This window comes from Giraffa tippelskirchi, chromosome 7 (genome assembly GCF_054371585.1).
Source record: "Giraffa tippelskirchi isolate mGirTip1 chromosome 7, T2T-mGirTip1v1.2.pri, whole genome shotgun sequence".
Lineage (NCBI taxonomy): Eukaryota > Metazoa > Chordata > Mammalia > Artiodactyla > Giraffidae > Giraffa > Giraffa tippelskirchi.
The window spans coordinates 129,756,958-129,776,815 of record NC_137281.1 but is presented as its reverse complement, the minus strand read 5'-3'; the positions used below and the strand labels follow the sequence as shown (position 1 = coordinate 129,776,815).

The window sequence follows — 19,858 nt, the reverse complement described above, 5'->3', positions numbered from 1 at the left end:
CCCACCAGCACACCCCTGCTCCTATCCGTACATCTTCTATGAACCAGCTTAATACTCATTTCCTCATAAAGTTTGAACTCCAATTCAACAAGGACTCCCTGCCTGCCATGGCTTGAGAGCATGTATACAATCTATGCCATTTATTTGACACTTAAGCAATATATTGTGGCTTAGGATATTTCAGAGTTATCTTCTTAACATGTTTCCATTTAACCTTAAATGATTCTTCATGTGGTTTGTAAGCTCCACGAGAGCAGGAAGAGTGTGCTGTCTATTTACTGCATGGGGTTTGTCAGCATGAAAGTGAACGGCTGGTGCTCAAAATTGTTGTTCAGTCAATAAGTTGAGTCTGACTCTTTGTGACCCCATGGGCTGCAGAATGCCAGGCTTCCCTGTTCTTCAGTGTCTCCTGGAGTTTGCTCAAACTCATGTCCATTGAGTCGATGATGTCAACCAGCCATCTAATTCTTTGTCACTCCCTTCTCATCCTGTCCTCGATCTTTCCCAGCATCAGGGTCCTTTCCAGTGAGTTGGCTCTTTGCACCAGGTGGCCAAAGTATTGGACCTTCAGCATCAGTCCTTCCAATGAATATTCAGGGTAGATTTCCTTTAGGATTGACTGGTTTGATCTCCTTGCTGTCCAAGGGACTCCCAAGAGTCTTCTCCAGCACCACAGTTAGCATCAATTCTTCGGAAGTCAGCCTTCTTTATGATCCAACTCTCACATCCGTTCATGACTATTGGAAATAGCTATATCTTTGACTATATGAAACTTTGTTGGCAAAGTGATGCCTTTGCTTTTTAATATGCTTTCTAGGTTGCTCACAGCTTTTCTTCCAAGGAGCAAGCATCTTTTAATATCATGGCTACAGTCACTGTCCACAGTGATTTTGGAGCCCAGGAAAATAAAGTCTGTCACCATTTCCATTTTTTCCCCATCTACTTGCCATGAAGTGATGAGATCAGATGCCATGATTTTAGTGTTTTCAGCTCAAAACAAAATATGTTAAAGAAATGAGTTACTTACTGATAATTACATGCTAGAAAAACCTAGGCAGTTGAATGGAAAATGAATACATTTTAAACACATAAAATCATATTTTCAGATGATAATTTAACCATATAAATAGCTGTTGTAATGCTGCTTCCAATTTGTTAATAGAACTGATTTATGCCTTTTTAAAATTCAGTATTTCTTTATAACTATTTCTGTCATTACAGTAAAAATTGTTTTATGCTTTTTGGAGACTTTGACACACTTTTTGTGCTCATTACCACATTGTTTGGTTGTGAAATCTGAACACTGGTGTGTTGGTTGATCATGGCAGATGTCCTTCACTGCTGTTGAACACATTCCAAGGCAGGGAAGCAAAACATGTCACAAGGTACCCTCTTTTTAATCCATTGACTCGCTAATCAGTTCTTAAATGGCCATGAAATCTTTGCTACTAATTGAAAAAGTGATGTAAGTCATAATCTGTATCCCGTACCCAACTTCACATATAGCCATGATTTCTGCTCAGTGTTTTTGGGGTCAGGATATGTCTTAATACCAAGAAATAAAGCTCTATACATAATGTACCAATAATGGATACACATGTTTTAAAATATATTTTAATACTAATGTCAGATTATTTAGGTCTAATCTGTCCTATTGATTGGACCTAGTATCAGTGGAAGGATAAAGATTTCTATCCCTACATTAACACATTTTATGGGTTGCAAAGCCACTTTTTCTCCACTAAAACATAAGGTCATGAACTAATAGTATCCTCACTTTCTGAGGGTTTCATTTGGCTTTAAAAAACATTTTTAGAAAAGATTAATCTGCAGAATAGGCTTGTGGAAGAACTGGATAAATAAGATATCTGAGTTTTAGGAAATGTTGCTCTCAAAGTAATGGCTGCTCTTCAAAATATTTACGTTAAATGGAGTACTGTTAAATGGAGTAAGTGTTAAGAAGCACTCTGCTCAAAGCTATTTATGTAACTGTGCTGTCACAGATTAGAATTGTGACTCAAGGCAGTCTCCCCAAAACAAGACAAGACTAAAAGGGAAGGCTGAATTTTTCCATATCCTTTTTCCTTCTAAATGGCTAGAATGTCTATCTTATGGTCATTAATAGTTATAATACTATATGATTTATTTTACTGATTTCATTTTTCTTTTCATTTCCCCCTCTGTTACATGAGTCTTCTCTATGTGTCCATTTTTACATCAGTAAATGACAGTTTTATGGATTAAAAGAAGAGCAGGACAACAGTATAATTAGCACTGTTTCCAAAAAGAAGATGGTCTCCTCTCCTTTGTGCGCAGTTACTCCTAATCTCCCACCTGACATTACAGAAAATTTTCTTTCTTTTCTCCATTTTTTTCCTTCCCAATTTCTAGGGTTCTACTATATTCTACTAGTTTGTTGTCTTTCCAGAATGGCTCATTTGCTCTTTTCCTTGGGGACTAGGAACTGGATGACCTGACACTGTTTTACCACTGGTCCTTCCTATCTGCTGCTCAGGCTTCTGACAGCTGGTTCGGGACTCACATTCTTAGACCACCCGAGTCCGTCTCCCAAGAAAACCTGGGGCCAGGTATGTCTGTGTTTTATCAATTTGCTCTGAATTGTACCAGGAAGAATAAATTGCAAACTTTTCGCATCTGAGGTAAGAAAAGGCTACTGTAGGGCCATTACCAGAGCTGAAACAAGTTTTAGGTGCCTAAGAAATTTTATTTACCCTGTAAGAATTTAGTAAACACTGAGTTTTAGTTTTCAAGGAAAAGGAAACCCTTTACAGTTTTCCCCCAGAAGTAGTTTTCCTAATAAAACAATAGAGATAGAGAGACATCCTGTGATTTGTCCCAGTAGCTTTGTGTTGCTATTTTTCTCTGAACTGTTAGGTAGCACATTTTCTCTTTTCTCCTAAAGCATCTGTTAGCAGCGCTTTTCTTTCTATCCACATTCCCGGGGTATTTTCTTTCCTCTACTCCTGTTGGACCACCTATATCTGATCTTGCCACATTCAAAACCTTCCTCTACATAGCCACCTGAGGGATCTTCCCCAAACAGAAACTTTACAAGTTATTTCACTTTTAAAAACTCCTTAACATGTAAGTTCTAGCTCCTTAAAATGGCAATCAATGGCATGGTTGCTTGAGAAAGTAAAAACATGTGAAGCAGCTTGCCTGTGATGTCCTCAACTGTACATAAACTGCTCACAGAACAGTAATCAGCTTCCCTCTATGACCTTGTCTAAAACAGGCAAGGATGCTTTGCAACCACAGAGACAACTAAATATCCCCTTTTCCCAACTAACATGGAAAATTTTACCACAACACTGTTAACTCTTGATTTAGTCCACCCAGCACGTTGATCACATTATCAAATACCCAACTACTGAATAGCACCTGTTCTGGATGACACTCAATCCAGAACAAGTCTGCACTTTCTTACTCCCTCCTTCTGCTGAGACCTGCTCAGCAGAAGCCAGAGTGAATCCCTCATAACTTCCTTTTATCTTCCCTGATCATTCTCTCTTGCTGCAACGAGCCTAATAAATTTGCCCTTTATGCCCAGGTGTAGGTTCTCCGATAATTTTGGTCCATGGGCTTTAACACATCTCTCCCTGCCACAGCATATGCTCTCGTCATAGCAAGCCCACGTGCAATTTCCCAAACTTGTGTCCTTTAGTGCAGGCAGCTCCCTTGGCTTCTAGGAACTTTTTTCTCCGTCTCCACATAGAAAACTCTATCTTTTCAAAATCCAGCTCCCATGTCAACTCATGTGTGAACATTGCCAAGAACCAACGTTCTTCCTTGGGTCAAGTTCCCATTGTTCGGTGTTGAGTCTCAGCCATGGCCTATGATGGAGAGGCTCAATGTCTGTGGACCTCGAAATCGGAGAAGACCAGATTCAGGTTCTGGCTTTGGCGATGCTGAGAAGCTTACTTATTACTCAAATCAAGGCTGAACTAGCAAATGCTGTTTCCCCAACAAATTCTATTTGATTATTACCACCATCATTGACACTTAAGAAATGACCCTGAAACCAAATGCACACATATTAACAGTCTTGGGGTTGAGAACACTACATCTTTTTCTTATTTGGAGCTTAATAAGACAATGCCCAAGTTAGCTAAATAAATCATGTTCCTTTTCTTTGCTTCTCTAGTTTGTAAACTAGAAATTATCAACTTGATTTATTCTAGCACACAGGTGTAAAACAACTATGAAGAATTAGCTCTTAAGAGGCATCAGTAGAGGGTCCAAGGATTACGCGCAGGTTTTAATCCTCAAATTCTGTCGTGACCACATGACCAAACCAGAGAGTCTCCACCTGAAAATTTGTGATAATACCATCTTCCTCTGAGAGTTAATCGATGAGCTGTATGAACTTTCTAAATCAATGTTTCTTGACCTGTGGTGCACATTAGGATCACCTAAGGAGCTTTTGAAACATGCCTGGGTCTATCCTCTAAATTCTGGAGGGCTACCTGGGCATGAATAATGTTTTAAAGCTTTGTAGGTTTAATTTATGGTCAAGGCTGAACATCACTTATCTAGATCTTGGCAGGAAAGTTCCTCTAAAAACATAAAGCATTTACTAGGACTGGGAAATGGATAATAAAACAGGCGTGGAAATCTATATCCTATAAGTGATTCATAAATAATCAAATTTTATGAAGACCCCAGGCACACCTTCATAAGGGCAGTGCTCCTTTAAACTAAAAGGAAGTAAATGATGTATAGATTCACAATGAAATCCAGGTGGTAGAAATTTAAGTCTTTAACAAATTTGGAAAGGTATACTGTTGCATAGATCAGGGAATGTTAAAATGAAATGGGGCCAGAAGCTAATTACATGGAAATATTCCTATTTGCACATTTCTCCAGAAGGCAAAATAGAGATTGCCACCAGTATATCTATACAAGTGACAAGAATATTAAGTTTTCTGTCATTCCCTTAGTACACTACCTTTCTCAGCATGTATTCTGTCCTAGTTCTTATGAAGGTGAGAATAATATCAAATTCATTAATTGTCTACATTTAGATACGATAAGACTTTAGTGGATGGTGTTAATTAAACTACAAAACAACTCCCCTTGCTGTGGTGTGCATTCCAAGTTAGAGCAATTAATTCACTCACTTAAACTGATCAAGATTTAATTACCATCACTCTGTGCAATTACTCCATAATTAAAGTAATTTGGTTCATTCCACTTGCTGACAGTGTCATTGAACAGCCATTCACAGAACCAAAAGAAGTGATAATTAACTTAAAGAATAGCTCAGGGCAGTTTTACTCAGACAAGTTCACTGTTAGTTTTTCCTAAAATACCTAGAATGAGGTAAAGTGTGGAGAGAAAATCCTGCAAGAATTTTAAAACAAAAATAATGATAAACAATACTTGAGGGATTTTTCTCTCCCACAAATGAAGTCCCCAGCAATTTAAATAGCCATTGTTATAACCTAACCATAAATTAGTGTCATGGGCAAAACAAACAGAGCTTGAAAAAAATTAAGCACTTAAATATTGGTTAGGGCTAGTCACTGTGGGGATTAGTACCTACTTGGGGGTTGGTAGGTGTGGTACAAAAAGAACACCCAGAATCTTTACTGAAGCACTGAAAAGGAGTTTGAGACTGGCAAGACTCAAGTTTGAAAGCAGCAGCTTTGGCGCACACACACACAAGAAGAGCATGAAGATGAACAATTGTCTCTACTCACCCAAAAGAATCATTGTTTTATGGGGACTTCCTTTAACACATGTCTCAGCCTTCTCTTAGAAAAATTCCACCTGAAATCCTTTCTCTTTTATGATCCCATTTGAAAATATTAGAAGGGCATGATGTTAAAATATCATTCAGAGGATAAAATATATACCCTCGGAATTTTACTCACAAATTAGTTAAATCATCTATTTATTATTAAATTTTTTTCCTGAATATAAGGAAAAAGATTTTAAGAATCTATGTAATGATAAGAGAGGAGAGTGAAAAAGTTGACTTAAAACAACATTCAGAAAACTAAGATCAGGGCATCCAGTCTCATCACTTCGTGGCAAATAGAAGGGGGAAAAGTGGAAGCAGTGATAGATTTTATTTTCTCAGGCTCCAGAATCATTGCAGATAGTGACTGCAGCCAAGAAATTAAAAGATGCTTGCTTCTTGGAAGAAAAGCTATGACAAACCTAGAAAGCATATTAAAAAGCAGAGACATCATTTTGCCAACAAAGGTCCACATAGTCAAAGCTATGGTTTTTCTGTTAGTCGTGTATGGATGTGTGAGTTGGACCATAAAGAAAGCTGAGCACTGAAGAACTGATACTTTTGAATTGTGGTGCTGAAGAAGACTCTTGAGAGTCCCTTGGACAGCAAGGAGATCAAACCAGTCCATCCTAGAGGAAATCAGTCCTGAATATTCATTGGAAGGACTGATGCTGAAGCTGAAGCTCCGATATTTTGGCCGCCTGATGTGAAGAGCTGACTCATTGAAAAAGACCCTGATGCTGGGAAAGATTGAAGGCAAAAGGAGAAGGGGGCTGCAGAGGATGAGATGGTTAGATAGCATCACTGACTCAGTAGACATAAATCTGAGCAAACCTCCGGGAGATAGTGAAGGACAGAGGAGCCTGGTGTGCTGCAGTTCATGGGATCTCAAAGAGTCAGACACAACTTAGGGACTAAACAACAACAACAATGATAAAACTAAGGTTTAAATAGATAATCTCCAAATGAGGGATTAGGACCATAGGACTTCATAGCCAGATGTGATTGCGGGAATTAAACTGACAACATAATTTGTATATGAAGAAATGGTTGCCTAGAGTGGTGGTGTGGCTTCCCGAAGGGCAAGTGGCTAACTAGTGGCAGAGCTAGAACTAACTCAGGTCTCCTCACTCTAACCCAGGATACAGTGGTGAAAGTCAGATATTTGAATTAAATGTAAAACTTCAAGTTTTCTGAGGAAATATGCCCAGGCTTCCGTGTGTTAAAGGCACAGGCTCTTCAGCCAGACCACTGGAGCTGGACCCCAGACCCACCATTTCCTAACCTTTGTGTACCTCAGTTTCACCACAGGTAAAAAAGGGGTAAAGACAGCACCTCCTCACAGAATTACTATTGTATTAAATGATTTAATTCCAGCAGAAGGCTTAGCAGACTGTCTGGCTCATGGCACCCAGTAGACAGTGGCTACTCTTCTCACTCCACCTTGGTGAAGAGAGGCTATCTCAGCAGTCATGTGCTGCCTCTGTGCTGGTATCTCTGGCTCACTCCAGCTTTGCTATTTTCTAACATAGACCCTTGAGCTTCTCGATGTTCTGACACTTCTGGGTTGGAACCCAGTGTACTAGGAGAATGTGCCAAACAGAAACCTCAGATGTCAGGTCAGCTTACTCATGCAATCGTTAACCCAGATGCACTGATACGGCCACAGTTCCAGCCAGGTTTATCCACTGATTGAAAAACCACAGCTGTTTTACCACCAACCTTAATGGGCCTCCTAGCTAATGAATTCTCTTGATGTAACTGTGCATGCGTGATAGGTTGCTTACATCATGTCTGACCCTTTGCGACCCTGTAGCTTACCAGGCTCCTCAGTCCATGGGATTCTCCAGGTAAGAATACTGGAGTGGGTTGCCATGCCCTCCTCCAGATGGACTATCTAATCATGACTTGAGTTCCAAAAGTATTTCCTGCTACGTACAAAAGCAAAATTCTCATTGAAGTACGTTGCTTCCCTTTTTAAAATGTGTGTGTGAGTGTGCCAGTGTGGAACTGTACAACATGTGTGCAGTGTGCAGGAGCACTGAAAGTAGGAATTTAAGGACTTGATTTCTGGTACTGATCCATCCTTGACTGGCTGTGTGACCTTAAGCAAGTCACTAATCTCTCTTTGCCTTAGTTGATTCAACTCTAGAATGAGAAGGTTGGATGAAAAGCCTTCTGTATTAGTCAGGGTTCTCCAGAGAAATAGAACCAATAGGATATTTATTTATTTATTATAAGGAATTGGTGCATGTAATTATGGAGGCTGGTGAGTCAGCAGGAAAGTTGATGGCATAGTTTCCATCTGGAGGCAAGCAGATTTGAAACCTGGGAAGAGCTGATGCTTCCGTTTGAGTTTGAAGGCAAAAAAAGAAGCTGCTCAGTTCAAAAGCCTTCAGACAAAAAGAATTCTGTTACTTGGGGAAGGTCAATCTTTTGTTCTGTTTAGACCTTGAACTGATTGGATGAGGCCCACCCATATTATGGAGGGCAATTCAGTTTACTCAGTCAACTGATTTAAATGTTAATTGTATCTGAAATTTCCCTCACAGAAACATCATCGTGTTTTACCAAATACCTGGATACCCCATGGCCCAGTCAAGTTGACACATAAAATTAACCATCCCACCTTCTGAAGCCTCTTCCAATTTAAGCCTCAGTGATACAAAATTATATTTATCACTAGTAAATAAGAAAAAATCTTATAAGCAGAATCGGTGCTCTGTCTCTCTAGCCATTCCCTGCATGCAGAAGGGTCAACAATTACAGTGAGGCAGGTGCATATAAAACATGATGGGGAGGGAGAAGGAGCCCTTAGCTCTGAGTAGGGGACTCTTCATCAAACAGGTAAATGGCTCAAAAGTAGGAAATATTTCCTTCATTTTTTATAGTCGGTATTAAATAATACATATTTATTAAATTGAAAGATATAAAATGAGTAGAAATTGGATAACTTGGGGAAGGAAACACTTTGAAACATTGACATGGTATGAAATTATCTGGTCAATAGGATAAGTTGGACTGGGAGAAAGAAAGTCTGGCCACTAATGGCTATTGTGTATTGAGATGTACTGTTGTATACAAGACATACTGGAACAAAGACTTAATCTGAAAAAGAGAAAGTAAAATACCTAAATTTTTCATATTGATTATGTGTTGAAATAAAATATTGAGTTAAACATAGTACTAAAATTAACTGTTTCTCTTTTAAAAATTTTTTTAAATTTATTTTATTTTTGGTTGTTCTGGGTCTTCATTGCTAAGAGCAGTGAAGGGGGCTACTCTCTAGCTGTGGTATGTTAGCTTCTCATTGTGGTGGCTTCTCTTGTTGTGGAGCATGAGTTGTAGAGTGCAGGTTCAGTAGTTGTGGCTCGGGGGCTTAGTAGCCTCTCGGCATGTGGAATCTTCCCAGACCAGGGATCAAACCCGTGTCTCTTACATTGACAGGTGGATTCTTAAGCACTGGACCACCAGGAAAGTCCAAAAATATTATTTAAAAAATCATTTGGGCTCATTCATATGCAATTGACTTCAACCATGGGCATGAAATTTAGTTTTGCTGACATAATACTCTAACAATATGTGTTTCATTTAGATTTCAAATTGAAAAAGATACACAGAAGCATATGGGCCTGTTTTGCTTCCTTTCTTCCTTCTTCCCTCCCTTCCTACCTTCCTACTTTCCTTCCTTCCCTGCAAAGGAAATGTGTATATGTTAGCACTGATTTTTTTTTTGATTGGAAGGGAAAAGAGCAGGAGGGGAGACTTGAAACTTTTCTAGAAGATAGCATTTCCCCAGTGATTACAGTTTATTATCTGTAATAAATGATAAACTACCAGAAACTTATATCTTCATCCAGTTGACTCAGTTGTATAGCCCCTTATAGCATGGACTTAAGTACTGATTTGTATCAGGAAACTCTTGTCCATAGGTATACTCGTCCATATTTTGAAGGCTTCAAAGGAAGTATTTTAGAAAATAGAGGATTCCACTGAATTGATTCAATAAGCTTTCACACACAAAAATAAGGCACCTCTAGTAATAGGTGGATGTGGACATAATTCACACTAACCTTGCACATTTAATACCATTAATTTGTCAAAACTAATAATATTAATTCATTCAAAAATGAGATTAAACCCAAGCACCCCTTGCAGCCCATAATCCGTGACTGATGGCTCTGTGACACGGACAGCACAGCGCCTCCAGCAGAGCAAGCCACACACGTGTGGCCGATTGCGATGGGAAGCCGTCTAGTAGCTCCTGTCTTCAGCTAAAGCATTTTTTTAAATTGCCCCTCCCTCTGCACTCCTTAAATGTTGTATTTTAGCAGCCAAACCAACGATTTATATTTAATGCCAACAGGGCAGAGTCATACAATTATTTTTCTAAACAGCATTTAATGAAAATCAGCAGGTATGAAGAGCCCGACCAGGCTCACAAAATGACAGTTGCTGCAGTTGACTTTATTTCTGACCATGTAAATCAGGTGTGGACATCATTAAATGTAGCCATCCAAGGATGGTGCAGTGTGTTCTGTGGTGTCACTCTGAATTATGAAGGACACCCATTTGTCCCTTCTCTCAATTCCTCGATTGCTTCTTTGCAACACCCCATACTATTCTCCAGTCTTTTCTCTGCTATTTTTCATTCTATAAACATTTACTGAACACCTACTATGAGTGAGGGACTCCAACTAGGGCTGGGTATATGAAGATTAATAAGAAAGGGCAATCCATCCCACAGAGATCTTTGCCTTTTGAGAAGTCCTGTGATACCTGGAAAGGAGCACAGGTACTGAAGTCAGGTGGCTCCAGCTTCTATGTTCCAGATGCTGGAATTAGGATAACTAGCTATTCGACCTAGGGTAAATGACTTAGCCTTTCTGAGCTTCTACTTCCTCCTCTATTTCCTATTTCCATCTCCTATAACGCTTCATAACATTGTCATGAGAATGAACTGAAAAAAATAGATGTAAGACAATTAGTACAATGCCTCAGTTCAGTTCAGTTCAGTCACTCAGTCGTGTCCGACTCTGCAACCCCATGGATTGTAGCACGCCAGGCTTCCCTGTCCATCACCAACTCCCAGAGTTTGCTCAAACTCATGTCCATTGAGTCGGTGATGCCATCCGGCCATCTCATCCTCTGTCGTCCCCATCTCCTCCTGCCTTCAATTTTTCCCAGCATCAAGATCTTTTCCAGTGAGTCAGTTCTTCGCATCAGGTGGCCAAAGTATAGCAAATGCTTAGCTTTTAAATGATAGCTAATATTGTTTTTAATTATAATAAAGTACTAGCAAAGTACATTTGTGAGGTTCAGTTCAGTTCAGTCGCTCAGTCGTGTCCGACTCTTTGCGACCCCATGAATTGCAGCACGCCAGGCCTCTCTGTCCATCACCAACTCCCAGAGTCTACCCAAACTCATGTCCATCGAGTCAGTGATGCCATCCAACCATCTCATCCTCTGTCGTCCCCTTCTCCTCTCACCCCCAATCCTACCCAGCATTAGGGTCTTTTCCAATGAGTCAACTCTTCGCATGAGGTGGCCAAAGTATTGGAGTTTCAGCTTCAACATCAGTCCTTCCAATGAACACCCAGGATTGATCTCCTTTAGGATGGACTGGTTGGATCTCCTTGCAGTCCAAGGGACTCTCAAGAGTCTTCTCCAACACCACAGTTCAAAAGCATCAATTCTTTGGCGCTCAGCTTTCTTCACCGTCCAACTCTCACATCCATACATGACCACTGGAAAAACCATGGCCTTGACTAGACGGACTTTTGTTGGCAAAGTAATGTCTCTGCTTTTAAATATGCTATCTAGGTTGGCCATAAACTTCCTTCCAAGGAGTAAGCGTCTTTTAATTTCATGGCTGCAATCACCATCAGTGAGGTAGATACTCAATAAATATTCACTTCCTTTGTCCTCGTTACTTTAGATGATAATCTTCTCAGTGCCAGCCTTAGAGAGGGATGAAGGGGGGGAAATTTGTTTTGGGCACATTCCCTCTTCTTGTGCTCCTCTCCCTCCCTGGTGAGTCTCCACACTCCCGTGTCTTCTGTTTAAAGCATCTATTTTCAGGAACAAAAATCTAAACTTTCTCTAGGCTGAAATATGTAGCTAAATGACTGTCAAGGGGAAAGAAACTCTAACAGAAGCCTAGTTACCAGGCTATATGTAAGGGAGCTTTCCGCTTTTACTAGATGCCAGGCACTGGAGATAGCAAAATACCTCTACCCTCTGATTCTAATCACTGGTGGGGTCATCACAAATGGTGTATTCTTGTGATATGAAAAAACAAGTAAAAAAAAAAACAAAAAAAAAGAGGCTTTTGTGGTGAAAGTGAAAGTCGCCCAGAATACTGGAATGGGTAGTCTTTCCCTTCTCCAGGGGATCTTACCAACCCAGTGATCAAACCCAGGTCTCCCTCATTGCAGGCGGATTCTTTACCAGCTGAACCACAAGAGAAGCCCCAAAATACTGGAGTGGGTAGCCTATCCCTTCTCCAGGGAGGGGATCTTCCTGGCCCAGGAATTGAACCAGGGTCTCCTGCATTGCAGGTGGGTTCTTTACCAACTGAGCTATGAGGGAAGCCATATTCTATAGCAGGTATTTATTAAAGTATTTTTTCCAATCAAAGAGAGTTTTCTAAGACAAATTCCTGTGATAGTTGTTAAAATTAAAAATAAGCTTATGAAATTACATAATAATAGTACCATTTATATGTTCTGTGTAAGTATATAGTGTGGAATTTTTCATTACATCCTTCAGAACTTTTAGGAGGTAAGTAACTTATCTGCTTTTTACAGATGAGAAAACTGAGGCAAGAGAAGCAAAATATCTCTTCTAATTGAAAAAGCTAGCATTTCCAGGCCCTTGTGAATGAATGCAGAGGTGGTGTTCTTTATACTGTCCTAGGAGTCATTCTCACAAAGCTGAGCCTCAAAAGACTATGAAGGAAATTCAACTTTTATTTCATGATGTGTTATAGATGAACTTTTCTTTATAGTTACTTTTACTGATAAAGCAGATCACATAAATAAATCTGTTGGGAGCAGCTGAGACTCAAAGCTACCTGTTATGTCTGGCATGGCTGATGGAGGGAATTGTGTGTGGCCCTGGATGGGGAACTTGTTGTCAACGTCCTGCATTGCAGTGTAATTTTAGTAATTTCAATTCGGTCTATCACTTCTTTTAGGTAGGAATTAGGGGCAAGCCATGTAGAGAGTAGTGTTCATAAAGGTACCATAGGAACTTCCCTGGTGGTCCAGTGGTTAAGAATCCTCCTGCCAATGCAGGGTACATGGATTCAATCCCTGGTCTGGGGAAACTCCGCATGCCGCAGGGCAACTAAGCCCTCTCGCTGTAACTACTGAAGCCCAAGCACCCTAGAGTCCAGTCTCCTCAACAAGAGAAGCCACCGCAGTGAGAAGCCCACGCATCACAACTAGAGAGTAGCCCCCACTCACTGCAGCTAGAGAAAGCCCGCACAGCAATGGAGACCCAGCACAGCCAATAAATAAATAAATAGATATTTTAAAAAGAGGTACCATGGCATGAAGGTGCTAGGTTAATGTGGGGTGTATGGGAAATAGTTTGGAATGGGGATACATGCGATTAGGTGATTGAAGTCTAAAATGAAAGGACAGATTGGGGCTTGATTTTTAAGGGTCTTGATTACCAGTCTAAGGGATTCGGGTGTTACCTGATAAGAGTAGGGCGCAGTTGGAGATGTTTAAGACAAAAAAGTCATAAATAACCTCTGAGTTCTATACCGCCTGGGCAGCAGAGTGGAGGATGGAGGGAAGCTAGAGGTATTGGAGACCGAAAGACCCATTGCACCTTGAATCTGATGGACTACCTTAGACCTGCCAAAGACCTGGATGAGAGTTTTCACAAGGTACATGAAAAAAGACAAAAATATATATTCAAAAGATGTTTTGGAAGTAGAATGGTGGGAGAGAGGGAGGCAGCCTCCTGATTTCTGTTTAGAGTTTGGGCATCATGTAGAAGGCTCGGATAGCTCTGAGTTTCTAGACCAGAAATGACAATCAGATTTCCTCTAGAATGCTAAGAGATTCTGAGGTGGAGAGCTGGCTTAATGATCTTGCCACAGGCACAGGAAGAGCAGTGGCAGCACACTTGCCAGGTATATGTCATCCTTTCCAGGCTAAATGAGTGGTTTGCTGTGGAGAAGGCCTTTATCTTTGAAGGAAATTCATAGTATTGCCTAATAATGATGTTTTATTGGTCATCTTCAGCATGAATGCTAAAAACCAGAAGTTCTGACAAGATAATGCAGAACCAACACATAACTATCTGCAAAGCTGAGTTAAAGATCAGTACCAGGAAATATCAAAAATATTAACCAAGTAAGAAAATGTTACAAAGTTACCACCAAACCTTTTCAGGCAAGGTAAATGTAAATTACAATGTGCTATAAATATAAATGTTGGAAAGCTAAGAGCTGACTCTAAATCCTTCCAGATATTTTGAAAAATTGACTATAAAAGACTCATGCATTCCTATTATACAGAGCAAAGTAAGTCAGAAAGAAAAACACCAATATAGTATATTAACGCATATATATGGAATTTAGAAAGATGGTAACGATGACCCTATATGCGAGACAGCGAAAGAGACACAGATGTAAAGAACAGACTTTTGGACTCTGTGGGAGAGGGTGAGGGTGGGATGATTTGAGAGAATAGCATTGAAACATGTATATTATCATATGTGAAATAGATCTCCAGTCCAGGTTTGATGCATGAGACAGGGTGCTCAGGGCTGGAGCACTGGGATGAACCTGAGGGATGGGATGGGGAGGGAGGTGGGAGGGGGGTTCAGGATGGGAAACACATGTACACCCATGGCCGATTCATGGGAATTTATGGCAAAAACCACCACAATATTGTAAAGTAATTAGCCTCCAATTAAAAAAAAAAGACTCACGCTATTGTTTTGCTCATCTTCTCTTAATCTCATGGGTAGGAGAGAGAGTCTTACCCCAAGGTTCCCGGGAGGACTGAATATGTGATACTGAACAGAACAGATGATACTGACAGCAGTTTACTGATCCCATATACTCACAGCCTGGGGGAGGACACCGCATACCATGCAGCGCCACATACAGGTTGCAGAGTGAAGCAGCAGGGGCTGTAGGAGGCTGGCTTTGTAGTAACAAGAGGGTGGGATAACGTCTGGTTCCCACAGGAGGATTGTTTGAAAAATGCCACAGGCTTGCAGAAAGGTGAAACTCATTAGGTGGAGGACTATGTGGTGAGCAGCTGGTCTGGCTGCCAGGGAACTAGCTGGATAGGAAGCCTTTTCCCCCAAGGGGAGGGAGGCATATCTGGCAAGAGCAGGAGAACTGAGTTAGAACTTGGCCTGTGAGGCTCAAAGAGATCAAGGCAGCACATGAAATTTTAGTGCTTACAATCTAAGATGTTAGCCACTGGCCACTTGTAGCTATTGAACACCTGAAATGTGACTAGACTACATTGAGATGTGCTCTAAGTATAAAATACACACTAGATTTTAAGTATTTATTACTAAAAAAGATAAAAAATATCTCATTAGCTTTTTTATTTATTACATGTTGAAATGGTAATATGTTGGATATATTTTTAGCCAAAACATATTATTGAAATTAATTTTACCTCTGTCTTTCTACTTTAAAAAGAAGTGACTACTAAAAAGCTTAAAATTACATATGTGGCTGGCATTTGTAGTTCACACTGTTTTTGTTGGACAGCGCTAGCGTACAACTTCCTCTAGGAAACTGAGCAGCTTAAAATACCTTAGAATAATGGACTGAAATTTTTATAGTGTGGAAAACTCCTGCTTTACTGATGGAGAGACTCATTATAGCTTTTTTCTCTAGTTACCACTCCTGAAACAGTCTGCCTAGCAAATAGGTGCTCTTTTTTCTGTCTTAGACCAAATCTCACCCTTCATTGATTAACATTCTAAATTCACTTAGCTGAAGTTCAGAAAAAAAGGTGTTACTATTACTGAGCTGAGTTGTAGGGATGTTCTATACCACCACACCTGATCTATTTTTGAGTCCCTTGTAATGTTTGTGCTAGTCCCAAAATCAACAGCCGTCTCCTAAAACTAATTTATACAAGTTGAAAAAGCCACAATTGGTCATTTTGTCCTCAAAATTGAAACCAGGAGACCAAAAGCATATCACACTAAATAAAGCAGAGTTATGGCAATTGCACATACTCAAGAAAAAAAAAAAAGAAAATATTATCTTTGGAGGCAAGAATTTGTGGTCCAGAGAATATTTCTCTGGCTTTTAATTGAAATGCCCTATTAAATGCTAATTTTGCAGTTTGCTGCTATGGCTATTGTGTCAGGAATGAAATATAATCAATGAATTTGGTTTCACTATAAACAAAGCAACAGCTTGCTCTCTGAATTTTAGAAACAGCTAGTATGCATTAGCAGTAAGCCAGAAAAATCTCCTAAAGTAAGAACAGAAGGATGAAGTTTTTGGATATTGACTATTTATAGACCATCCTACTAAACTAAGGCTTCCACCCCAATATGACCTCAACTTTTTGCCCAGAACAGTCCCCAGCTCAGGGAGAGCCGAGCTCTGCTCCTTTAAGTTTCTCAAAAGAAAAAGAAATACTCATTTCAGTCTTACCAATAAATAATAATAATAATAGCCTCTAACTATTACTGAATTAGGCATTGGGCTAGGAATTACAGATATATCAACTAGGGCTTCCCCGATGGCTCAGCGGTAAAGAATCTGCCTGCAATGCCGGAGACGCATGAGACTTAGATTTGATCCCTGGGTTAGGAAGATCCTGGAGGAGGGCATGGCAACCCACTCCGGTATTCTTGCCAGGAAAATCCCATAGACAGAGGAGCCTGGCAGGCTGCAGTCAATGGGGTTGCAAAGAGTCGGACACAACTGAAGCAACAGAGCATGCACGTACAACAAAGCTTCACAGCAGATCCTCAAAGTTGATGAAGATTAGATCCTCATTTTGTAGATGAAGAAATGAAGCTCTGAGACATTGGTTTATCACTGAGAAATGCCTTGGCTGCAAATACTAGAACACCTGATACCTAATGGCTTATGCAAGTTGGAATTTACTTGACCCTTGAAACAAGGTATTGTGGGGAGGCCATCTAGGGTTGCTGCACTGGCTCAAAGACCCAGGCTCTTTGTATCTTTTCTCTCTGCCATTCAGAGTAAGTTGGCTTCTGTCTGGAGTCCTCATTGCTGTGTGATTGCTAGATCTCTAGCAGGAAGAGGGGAGAAGGATAGAGAGATGAAGGACCCTGCCAGCTGAGACTACCCTTCTTATAATAATTAAAAAGTTTCCTCAAAATCATATCCAGCATCTCATTGGACAGAACATGTCTCATGGCTACTCTATCTGCAAGAAAAGTCAAGGGCAGTATTTTTTGTCTGAACAATGAACTTAAAGCTGGATTCTTTAGCAAGAAGTAAGAAGAGACTGATGAGACAAGTAATTTAACACCTGTCACTTTGGGGTTGGATTCCAGGGTTATCTGAGTCCGAAACCCATGCTCATGTCTTAAGTGTTTTGCAGGCTCCTAAGGACCCTACCACATTCCCACACTTGACTGGCACAAGTAGGCACACAGGTTTTGTGACTTCAGGCACCATGATGAAATCCCACCAGAGAAAGTTTAGTGTCCCACCTTCCTTATAATCTCCCTTGGATGATGATGAATGCAGCAACATTGGCTATATAGTTCAGTTGTACAATATTAAGATAGTCTCTGTTTAGAGAATTTTTTTTTTTAAAGGCAGGAATGCTAGGACTTCCTTGACAGTCCACTGGTTAAGACTCTGCTTCCAGTACAAGGCACAATGTTTCAATCCCTGGTCGGAGAACTAAGATCCCACATGCCATGCGGTGTGGCCAAAAAAATTAAATAAAGAGTCTTTTTAAGAAAAAAAAAAAAAAAGCAGGAATACTAAGTGGTTTTTGTTTTTTTAAGGTTTGGAAACTTTCTACATGAAAAGATTTTTCTCTAGCTAGATAGAGAACACAATTCCAAAGCTAACTTTTGTTCCTTATTTTGCCTAAGCTTTTACTAATATGTTTTCAGCCCCAAAGAGCTGCCTCAAATCCTTTGCCTTTGGGTGGCAAGTTACTGGAACTAAGCTTCACATTTTTGGTAAAATAACATTTTCTTCTTAGGAGACATGGGATGCTATAGATAAAAACAAGAAGTATTTTAATAATTAGGAAAGAAGTGGGTGATTATTGTGAGCCTGTGTATACAAACATGTAGACATAGAAGCTGTGGAAGAGAGATTTTTCAGAGATAGCAGTTGATGAGTTAGACCCTGAATTGCAGAACTCAGGCAGGAACAATAGAAATCACCATAAATACAACTTTCTTCTAAGACAGCAGCAGAATCCATTATAGGGAAACTCACTGATTAGTCAGACCTTCTGTGGCTGCCCCAGTTTTAAGTATCCTATCCTGCTGCAGATCAAATGCTTGATAGTGTGTCCTGATCAGTCGGTCATGTGTGAAATATGGCCCCTTAGCTGATGATTATTGGGACACTTTCGATTTAAAATGATCTGAAGCTTTTTAGGCTCAGTTTCTGTGAGGGATTCAAAGTTTGGCTATTCCCTCTTTGTTCTTTACTCTTTTCCTTTTGTTGTAATAAGTTCCCAGGTGTAAAAGCTGCATTTTCAGGTCAAGGCATTTCTGCAGTTCAGACCACAGAGTTTGCTGTGGCCACAGTGCCAGGCAGTCTTTTTGAATGGAGGATCTTGGAGTTGCTAGCGATCAGCAAACTCACAAAATGTTTTCTCTGAAGTCATTGTACCTGGTTGTAGATATGTTGATCAAATGGATGTAGTTATAGCTTCCCCCCGAAATAGAATAAATAAGCAAAACATAAATAAAAGCAAACAATAAGCAAAAATAAATAATTATTGTAATTTAGAAGTTAATCTGATGAAATGTTTGAATTTTATCACATAAGAGCTCGAGAATGTACATTTATGGGCCGTGTGGCTATTAACTAGAGTATTACAACTACTATAGGAATTTGATTAGTAATTCATGCTCACAGGTCAACTATATTCATTTTAGATTTGCTTCTGATTTCATTCAGACTATGGTATTTTATATTAAAAAATGCCCACATTATCTTCATACAGGGCATAGAAAATACCATTTTATGATAAGCTAATAAAATTTTGTTCCACAGTGGGTTTTTTTGTTTGTTTTACTTCAGTTTTTTTTTTCCCCTTTCCCTTCCACCCTGGCATTCAGGAACTTTGAGATTTTAACATGCATATTTTAAAAGGTACTACAGTAATTAAGGCTTTCTTTCCCATTGTCTGCTGAAAATTACAGTGAACAAGACTAAAAAGAGCATCAATACCAAATTTTCAGTCCAGCTAATAGCAGTTTGGGATGTTTCTTTAAGTTGGAATATAACTGAGGGTTTCTGGAGACTCTTTCTCTAGTCAGAACCACACCATCTCAACACACCCTCATCCATAATCCAAGGGTGGGCTCAAATGGGACTAGACTGTGTGAAATGTTTTCATTTCCTATTGACTGGTTGTGTACTTCCCTTGTGTTAATCCCTTGTTAATGGACACTTTCTTTGAGCCAGCTGAGATCGGAGTTGTGTTGTCTTTGTGATTCTAGCAGATTTTATTACTTGGATATCTTTGTTTTCATTATTTTGAGATTTTGGGATTTTGTCTGTTTCATTGATATTGATTCTCTCGGTTAGAGATGGCCCTGTCTCCCACTGTTTCTGTTTGTGTTTGATCTACAAACAGTGGGAGGGAATCCTTAGGCTGCAAATGTTTTGGTTCTGTGTTTCAACTGGGAAAGGTAGGGTAAGAGCCATTAGCAGCTTTCTCAACAGAAAACAGATGATCGTGGCTTTATGCCTAGACGGAGGACTTATATTTTGTCATTTAAATGATCTCAGGTCATTGTTCTAGGGCGTTCATTTTAGAGGGCACTGTGGAATTTTGAAGATCCCTGACTTTCTGAGAAATCCAAACACAAATACATACATTTCCTTTATTTATTTGCTCTGCCTCTTCCTAGCTA

General features: G+C 39.8%; 1 long non-coding RNA gene across 2 annotated transcripts in view; it reads left to right on the top strand.

The window, feature by feature from the left end:
- The window catches only part of LOC145513373 (uncharacterized), a 285,374-nt gene that overhangs the window by 17,804 nt on the left and 247,712 nt on the right, over positions 1 to 19,858 (top strand). The window contains exon 3 of one of the 2 annotated variants that reach the window (XR_014059337.1): positions 2,462 to 2,588. This is a non-coding gene — a long non-coding RNA (uncharacterized LOC145513373). Of the gene's footprint in view, positions 1 to 2,461; positions 2,589 to 12,201; positions 13,293 to 19,858 lie in introns of those variants that run through there. The other variant, XR_014059338.1, reaches the window with a different exon arrangement.